Source organism: Symphalangus syndactylus, chromosome 1, assembly GCF_028878055.3.
Source record: "Symphalangus syndactylus isolate Jambi chromosome 1, NHGRI_mSymSyn1-v2.1_pri, whole genome shotgun sequence".
In the NCBI taxonomy this organism is placed as follows: Eukaryota; Metazoa; Chordata; class Mammalia; order Primates; family Hylobatidae; genus Symphalangus; species Symphalangus syndactylus.
Window position 1 is genome coordinate 132,698,878 of NC_072423.2, and position 8,053 is coordinate 132,706,930.

At 36.7% G+C, this 8,053-nt stretch overlaps 2 protein-coding genes across 5 annotated transcripts in view; both read right to left on the reverse strand.

Annotated features, from left to right (window-relative positions):
- The window catches only part of RBMS3 (RNA binding motif single stranded interacting protein 3), a 1,708,877-nt gene that overhangs the window by 1,700,677 nt on the left and 147 nt on the right, over positions 1–8,053 (reverse strand). The window lies entirely within an intron of this gene.
- CMC1 (C-X9-C motif containing 1) overlaps positions 4,316–8,053 on the reverse strand; it is a 112,165-nt gene continuing 108,427 nt past the window's right edge. For both annotated transcript variants that reach the window (XR_010120272.1, XR_010120277.1), the window contains one exon: positions 4,316–6,047. The gene's annotated coding sequence lies outside the window, so the exon portion shown is untranslated. The remainder of the gene's footprint in view (positions 6,048–8,053) is intronic.

Here is an 8,053-nt window from a genome sequence, read left to right on the forward strand (position 1 = left end):
CACTTCTGTATTGTGTGAGTTGTGAGATTGGACGTTTTCCTTCTCCTTTGCTACATAATCTATTTGAAAAATGTAGCTTAACTTCCTTCTATAGATCTTAATGAACTTTAATGTCATCCTTTCATTATTATTTATTTGTAGCTTTATAAAATGGCTCTCCTCTGAATAATTGCTTTGTCTTCCTGGTTTTTATAATGTAAATGAAAGCCTCAAAACAGAATTATTTATTCTTCTCTTCCCATTTTAAGTAGGAAACAAACTGATTTTTTTTCTTTATAGGCACATATAGAAACTATTGGCAAAAAATAAATGAAAGGGAATTTATTTTTTTCTTTTTTTTCAATTATACTTTAAGTTCTAGGGTTCATGTGTACAACGTGCAGATTTGTTACATATGTATACGTGTGCCATGTTGGTGTGCTGCACCCATTAACTCGTCATTTACATTAGGTATATCTCCTAATGCTATCCTTCCCCTCTTCTCCCACCCAATGACAGGCCCTGGTGTGTAGTGTTCCTACCCTATGTCCAAGTGTTCTCATTGTTCAATTCCCGCCTATGAGTGAGAACATGTGGTGTTTGGTTTTCTGTCCTTGCTGAGAATGATAGTTTCCAGCTTCCTCCCTGTCCCTACAAAGGATATGAACTTATAACTTTTTATGGCTACATAGTATTCCATGGTGTATATGTGACACATTTTCCTCATCCAGTCTATCACTGATGGACATTTGGGTTAGTTCCAAGTCTTTGCTATTGTGAATAGTGCCGCAATAAACATACGTGTGCATGTGTCTTTATAGTAGCATGATTTATAATCCTTTGGGTATATATGCAGTAATGGGATGGCTGGGTCAAATAGTGTTTCTACTTCTAGATCCTTGAGGAATCGCCACACTGTCTTCCACAACGGTTGAACTAGTTTACAGTCCCAGCAACAGTTTAAAAGTGTTCCTATTGCTCCACATCCTCTCCAGCACCTGCTGTTTCCTGACTTTTTAATGATTGCCACTCTAACTGGTGTGAGATGGTATCTCATTGTGGTTTTGATTTGCATTTCTCTGATGGCCAGTGATGACGAGCATTTTTTCATGTGTCTGTTGGCTGCATAAATGTCTTCTTTTGAGAACTGTCTGTTCATATACTTTGCCCACTTTTTGATAGGGTTGTTTGATTTTTTTCTTGTAAATTTGTTTAAGTTCTTTGTCAATTCTGGATATTAGCCCTTTGTCAGATGAGTAGATTGTAAAAATTTTCTCCCATTATGTAGGTTGCCTGTTCACTCTGATGGTAGTTTGTTACGCTGTGCAGAAGCTCTTTAGTTTAATTAGATCCCATTTGTCAATTTTGGCTTTTGTTGCCATTGTTTTTGGTGTTTTAGACATGAAGTCCTTGCCCATGCCTATGTCCTGAATGGTATTGCCTAGGTTTTCTTCTAGGGTTTTTATGGTTTTAGGACTGACATTTAAATCTTTAGTCCATCTTGAATTAATTTTTGTGTAAGGTGTAAGGAAGAGATCCAGTTTCAGCTTTTACATATGGCTAGCCAGTTTTCCCAGCACCACTTATGAAATAGGGAATCCTTTCCCCATTTCTTGTTTTTGTCAGGTTTGTCAAATATCAGATGGTTGTAGATGTGTGGTATTATTTCTGAGGGCTCTGTTCTGTTCCATTGGTCTATATCTCTGTTTTGGTACCAGTACCATGCTGTTTTGGTTACTGCAGCCTTGTAGTATAATTTGAAGTGAGGTAGCATGATGCGTCAAGCTTTGTTGTTTTGGCTTAGGATTGACTTGGCAATGCGGACTTTTTGGTTCCATATGAACTTTAGTTTTTTCCAATTCTGTGAAGAAAGTCATTGGTAGCTTGATGGGGATGGCATTGAATCTATAAATTACCTTGGGTAGTATGGCCATTTTCACAATATTGATTCTTCCTATCCATGAGCATGGAATGTTCTTCCATTTGTTTGTGTCCTCTTTTATTTCATTGAGCAGTGGTTTGTAATTCTCCTTGAAGAGGTCCTTCATGTCCCTTGTAAGTTGGATTCCTAGGTATTTTATTCTCTTTGAAGCAATTGTGAATGGGAGTTCACTCATGATTTGGCTGTTTGTCTGTTATTGATGTATAGGAATGCTTGTGATTTTTGCACATTGATTTTGTATCCTGAGACTTTGCTGAAGTTGCTTATCAGCTTAAGGAGATTTTGGGCTGAGACGATGGGGTTTTCTAAATATACAATCATGTCATCTGCAAACAGGGACAATTTGACTTCCACTTTTCCTAATTGAATACCCTTTCTTTCTTTCTCCTGCCTGATTGCCCCGGCCAGAACTTCCAACACTATGTTGAACAAGAGTGGTGAGAGAAGGCATCCCTGTCTTGTGCCAGTTTTCAAAGGGAATGTTTCCAATTTTTGCCCATTCAGTATGGCTGTGGGTTTGTCATAAATAGCTCTTATTATTTTGAGATATGTCCTATCAATACCTAATTTATTGAGTTTTTAGCATGAAGGGTTTTTGAATTTTGTCAAAGGCCTTTTCGGCATCTGTTGAGATAATCATGTGGTTTTTGTCTTTGGTTCTGTTTATATGATGGATTACGTTTATTGATTTGCGTATGTTGAATATGTTGAACCAGCCTTGCCTCCTAGGGATGAAGCCCACTTGATCATGGTGGATGAGCTTTTTGATGTGCTGCTGGATTCGGGTTGCCAGTATTTTATTGAGGATTTTTGCATCGACGTTTATCAGGGATATTGGTCTAAAATTCTCTCTTTTTGTTGTGTCTCTGCCACGCTTTGGTATCAGGATGATGCTGGCCTCATAAAATGAGTTAGGGAGGATTCCCTCTTTTTCTATTCATTGGAATAGTTTCAGAAGGAATGGTACCAACTCCTCTTTGTACCTCTGGTAGAATTCGGCTGTGAATCCGTCTGGTTCTAGACTTTTTTTTCATTGGTAGGCTCTTTATTGCCTCAATTTCAGAGCCTGTTATTGGTCTATTCAGGGATTCAACTTCTTCCTGGTTTAGTCTTGGGATGGTGTATGTGTCAAGGAATTTATCCATTTCTTCTAGATTTTCTAGTTTATTTGCGTAAAGGTGTTTATAGTATTCTCTAATGATAGTTTGTATCTCTGTGGGATCAGTGGTGATATCCGCATGAAATAGAATTTCTTATCATGTTAAATTTCACACAGCTCTTTGTCAATGTGACTGGCTTCTCTAATACGTTTTACCTCCTTGTACTTTAAAAAAGCCATTTTGCCTATTTCATCCCAGTGCTTAAAACAGTGTCTGGCACATGATAAGTGCTCAATAATTTGTCAAATACTGAAGAAATGAACAAATTCATATCTCAAATAGCAAAAGAGTATAACCGCAAAGCCTCTGAGGAGGGTTTATCTTACTTCATTTAATAAGAAGTATAGGATTCCCTCTACTGAGTCTTCTCTTACAATCTACCAACCTCCTCTGTTGCTGTTCTCCTTTTGATTGGTCTCACATTTCTTCTCCCTATGATTCTTCATGTCAAGGGCTTTCTAGGACCATTAATTTTTCTTCACCATGTTTCTGCCAGAAAAATCACTGCATTTTGTCATTGTGCAGACAATTATGGCACTCATGTTTTATTTGGAAAAAAAAACAAACAAAAAAGCTCTGTCAGCAACCAATTCCTATTGCAAGCTCTGTCAGCAACCAATTCCAATTTTTAAGTCAAAAAATTCTTAGTGAAACACAGATTGCATGTCTAGGACCCAACTTTCTGCTGGAGTCAAAGTCATAATTTCTTTTATAAATGAAATGTAAATGCCATGGTAATTTAAAATCTACCATCATGCATCTTTTTGAAAATTACATGAACAAGCTTTCCTTTAGCAGCTGGGAACTCGATATCATGCCTCTTTTCCCTGAATTCATATTTCCATCTCACTTCCTCCACATTAGCTTATCCCAATATAATGTATTCTAGTGTTTCAAAATATTTTAAATTGATCACCCTATCATACTTCCCTAAACAAAAAAAGTAAATTTTAAAATTTCCAAGAACATAAGTTCTAATACTGTGTCCTCATTAAATTACTACAACACTTTTGATGAGTATTAAACATATAACAAATTATAATTATTATAAAATATAAAAAGGATTTTTTTTTTTTTTTTTTTTGAGACAGAGTCTTGGTCTGTCACCCAGGCTGGAGTGCAGTGGTGCAATATCAGTTCACTGTGGCCTCTGCTTCCTGAGTTTAAGCAATTCTCATGCCTGAGCCTCCCCAGGTGGCTGGGACTACAGGAGTGAGCCACCATGTCTTGGTAATTTTTGTATTTTAGTAGAGATGGAGTTTCGCCATGTTGGCCAGGCTGGTCTTTAACTCCTGACCTTAGGTGATAGGCCCATCTCAGCCTCCCAAAGTGCTGGAATTACAGGCATGAGCCACTGAGCCTGGCCTATAAAATATAAAAAGCTTTTATTGGAAATGCATGTCATAAAAAAAATGGACAGGACCTTCTGCCCCCTCCCTCATTAGGCCATGTACCCAAAAATAAATATTACTTATTGCTAGAATTCGGGTTAATGCTATTTTTATGTTTTATTCTTCCATTCCAAACATTTGGGAGTGAATGATTTCTGGTTATAGCAATAATCATTTGTGTGAACTCATAAGTTATATATCAAAAATCACATAGGGGTATGCTTCAAAAATTATTTTTAATGATCAGCTGATAACCCAATTTGGTCCTTCTGCAATTATTTTCTAAAGCAACTGTAACTCACCAATTTTGCAAAAGAGTTAACTACTCAGTCATTACAGTTATTCACTTTCTAAACACCACTATCAAGATTTAGGTCAGATAAGGTATCCCCATATTTGTCAGTGAGAGAGGGACAACTGCTAAAGAGGAAAGCAAAAAGATGTCTAGTTCAGTACACTCTGAGGAAGATCAATCTTAGGAATGAATACATGCAAGTTGACAACCTGAGAATTAATACTCTAAAACTATCCTTAACTATATAACCACCACCCCCCGCCCCGAAAGCCTTTATGTTCCTCTCAAGGTTAAGGGTAAAGGACATATGTTGCCCAGTTCAGAGACTGCCGGTTTAAGATGCACACAGGTTTGGATACACACAGTTTAACAGAAGTCATGCACTGTAAGGCATACATAATTCTCTCCCTCTCATTCTCTGTGTGTGTGTGTGTGTGTGTGTGTGTGCAAGCGCGCGTGCGCGCATACATCTGAGATAGAGGGAAAGGAGGGGTAAGGAGACAAAGGAGAGGGGAGAAGGAGAAAGTACAGGGAAAACAGGGAAGACAACTGTGTATGCCCAAATACCAGGTTTTATTTTTGGTAGTATTCTTGAAATCAGTTTTATCCTTGCCACTAAAACTATTCTCATACCCTAAAGATAGTAACCTGGACATGTGATACGTGAGGAAAAGAAAGGAAGAAGTTTCTGAAACAACACCGATGGAATGACACTGAAGCTGATATGAATATGAAAAGACAGACACTGCCATTTCAATTTAGTAGTATTGACATACTAAGTCTTCTTCCTCTGACAGTAAAGAGCCACATCTATCCAGGGTGCACCAAAGCACAGTCCTCAGAATATACAACAAAGAAACAGAAAATATGACCCGTGAGGTGATGATATTAATCAAATTAAATATACAATTTAAATCACTAATCAGAAATTCACTTAAAAATTTTTCTTAAAAATTGCACTTACTGTTTCTTTTTACTGTAAATATTCTTCACAGCTCAGATATAGACAAAGTCCTCATTTAAGAAAAAAAAAAAGGGGGTTTTCATTATTTTTACATGTTGCCTAAGATTTGAAGCTCTAAAAATGCACCTTATTACCTAAAAATAAGAAAAAAGGCTAAGCTACAGTCAGAAGTCGTACCAGGGCCCATATTCTTTGTTAAGATATTGCTTTGAAGTCCAATCTATTTCAGTGAAAAAGGGAACCCAGTCTCGCCAGTATCATGTCCTTCAGGAGTCCTTTCCCTGATGGAGAACATCTAGATCTTGGAGTTGGTGTACTGGGTGGAAAAAAGTGGAGAAGGGGCTTTTGTAATATCTTTTTTTTTTTTTTATAATGAGTGACAACATGTAGACAGGACAATTTTTAAAGTGCCTGGTGTCAAGAGTGTTCAATTCAGTCCAAAACAGCCATTCTAAAAAAGATATATATATTTTTAAAGCAGTGACTTGTTTTGAAAATTTCAGATTGAATTTGTAGCTACAAAAAACGTAATGATTTAAAAGAAAAGAAACTGTCCCAAACTTGGCCTTGGAGACAGCTTTTTAGATGATGTAATTCACAACTCCCTCTTGGGAAAATATGAAAATTCCTGAAAAAAATCCCTAAGCAAAGTTCCAATAAATTACAATGGAATCAAGATGCTCTGGAAAACCAACCACTCACTGAACTAGTTGGCTATCAGTTAAGATTATCATTTAGGACCCCTAAATTCTTTTCTTTCTTAGAGCTTAACAATTATCTAACCATTCTCTTTTCCTATAAAATGTCCTTATCAAGACTGTATCTTTTAATTAACTTATCAGAGGTCTTTCCCTGATAATAAACCTTTAATACATGATTATATATGAACTGTGTAACAAGTTTTCTCTAATAATTTATTTTATTTACTAAAGTTAATTGAAGCAGACACAGGGTGGAAAGTGACCATTTGCAGCTAAATCCAATGACTATATGGATTATATTTTGTCATAATCTAGCAGGGGTTCTACAACCTAAAAAGAAAAATTAAGATGTTTTACTTGACTAAAATAATAAAATTTGTACATCCTGGTTAAGCAAATACATTTCTTAATAAACCCATTATATGTTAATAAACCCATTGTGTAGTGTGCACTGTGAAACAAAAATTGACTGTCTCACCAGATAAACTTCAAAATAATGATTTATGACAACATTTTATCTTTACTTACTTAGAAAGATAAAAATGATGTCCCCTGCCTTTTCAACAATTCTTAAATTATTTTAAATTGTGAACAAAGATTCAAAAATATTTCTACACCTTCAAATTAAAAACCAGGTTACCACTTTATTTCTAATAACTTGTGATGCCTCAACCAATTTTGCTAGCATTCTTCAAAACTCTACTTGTAAAAACATACACCTAATGGTTGTTTTAAATTGAAAATTCTCAAAATGCATCATGGAGGCAATCAAAAAAGTTAAGGACGGATACTTGCTCAAAATATTAAAAACACTGCTCTCTTCCATTCTCCAGCCCAGTAAATCGAAGTAAATCGTTTCCTTTCTCAACGATAACATTAACACAGATTTCTAAGTATTTTTAAAAATATCATAAAACTTCAACTTGTGGTCTTTGTTCCTAACAGCTATAAATTTTCACTTAAATCTAAACCAAAAAAAAGATGCTCAACAACAATAAAAACGAATTTTCACATAAACCCTGGAGTGAAATCCATCCTATTGGGCTGACAGTTGGGCTGATAGTTAAGCGGGCAGATGACAAAATACTTTAAGGAGGTGGTGAGTAATGTCCGTATTGCTAATTGGCGGTTAGTGACGTTAAATTTTCTATAATTATTGTTCCTTGTTTATTTGACCAATAATACCTTAGAGCTACAGGGGTTCCATCTGGCTGCGACATTCAATGATTGTAATTAATTCAACTACTTGTGACTTCAGAGCTAGGGACTATCATCTAGAAATAACCAAGGTGGTGGCAACTCCAGGGAAGCCGGGCGCAACTCCAATACTTTGGCATCTTCTCCCTGTCTCTCATTCCATAAATTGAGCAGTGTGCTAGAAGTCGCAGTGTCGTTTGTGAATAACTATAGACCCCTACGCAATTCGTCGAGCTTGTGCCTCAAGTGATCGCCTGAGGGCTTGCAACTAGTTTAGAAAACAGAGGCTACAGAGGAACGGCTTCTAACAGACTTCCCAGTTCCCAGCCACGTCAGCTCGTAAGCCTGTAAGAGCGCTACTGAGCCGAGCCAGCACGCACCACACGGCCCAGGTACCCCCCAAAAGGACACTGAGTGAAAAAGA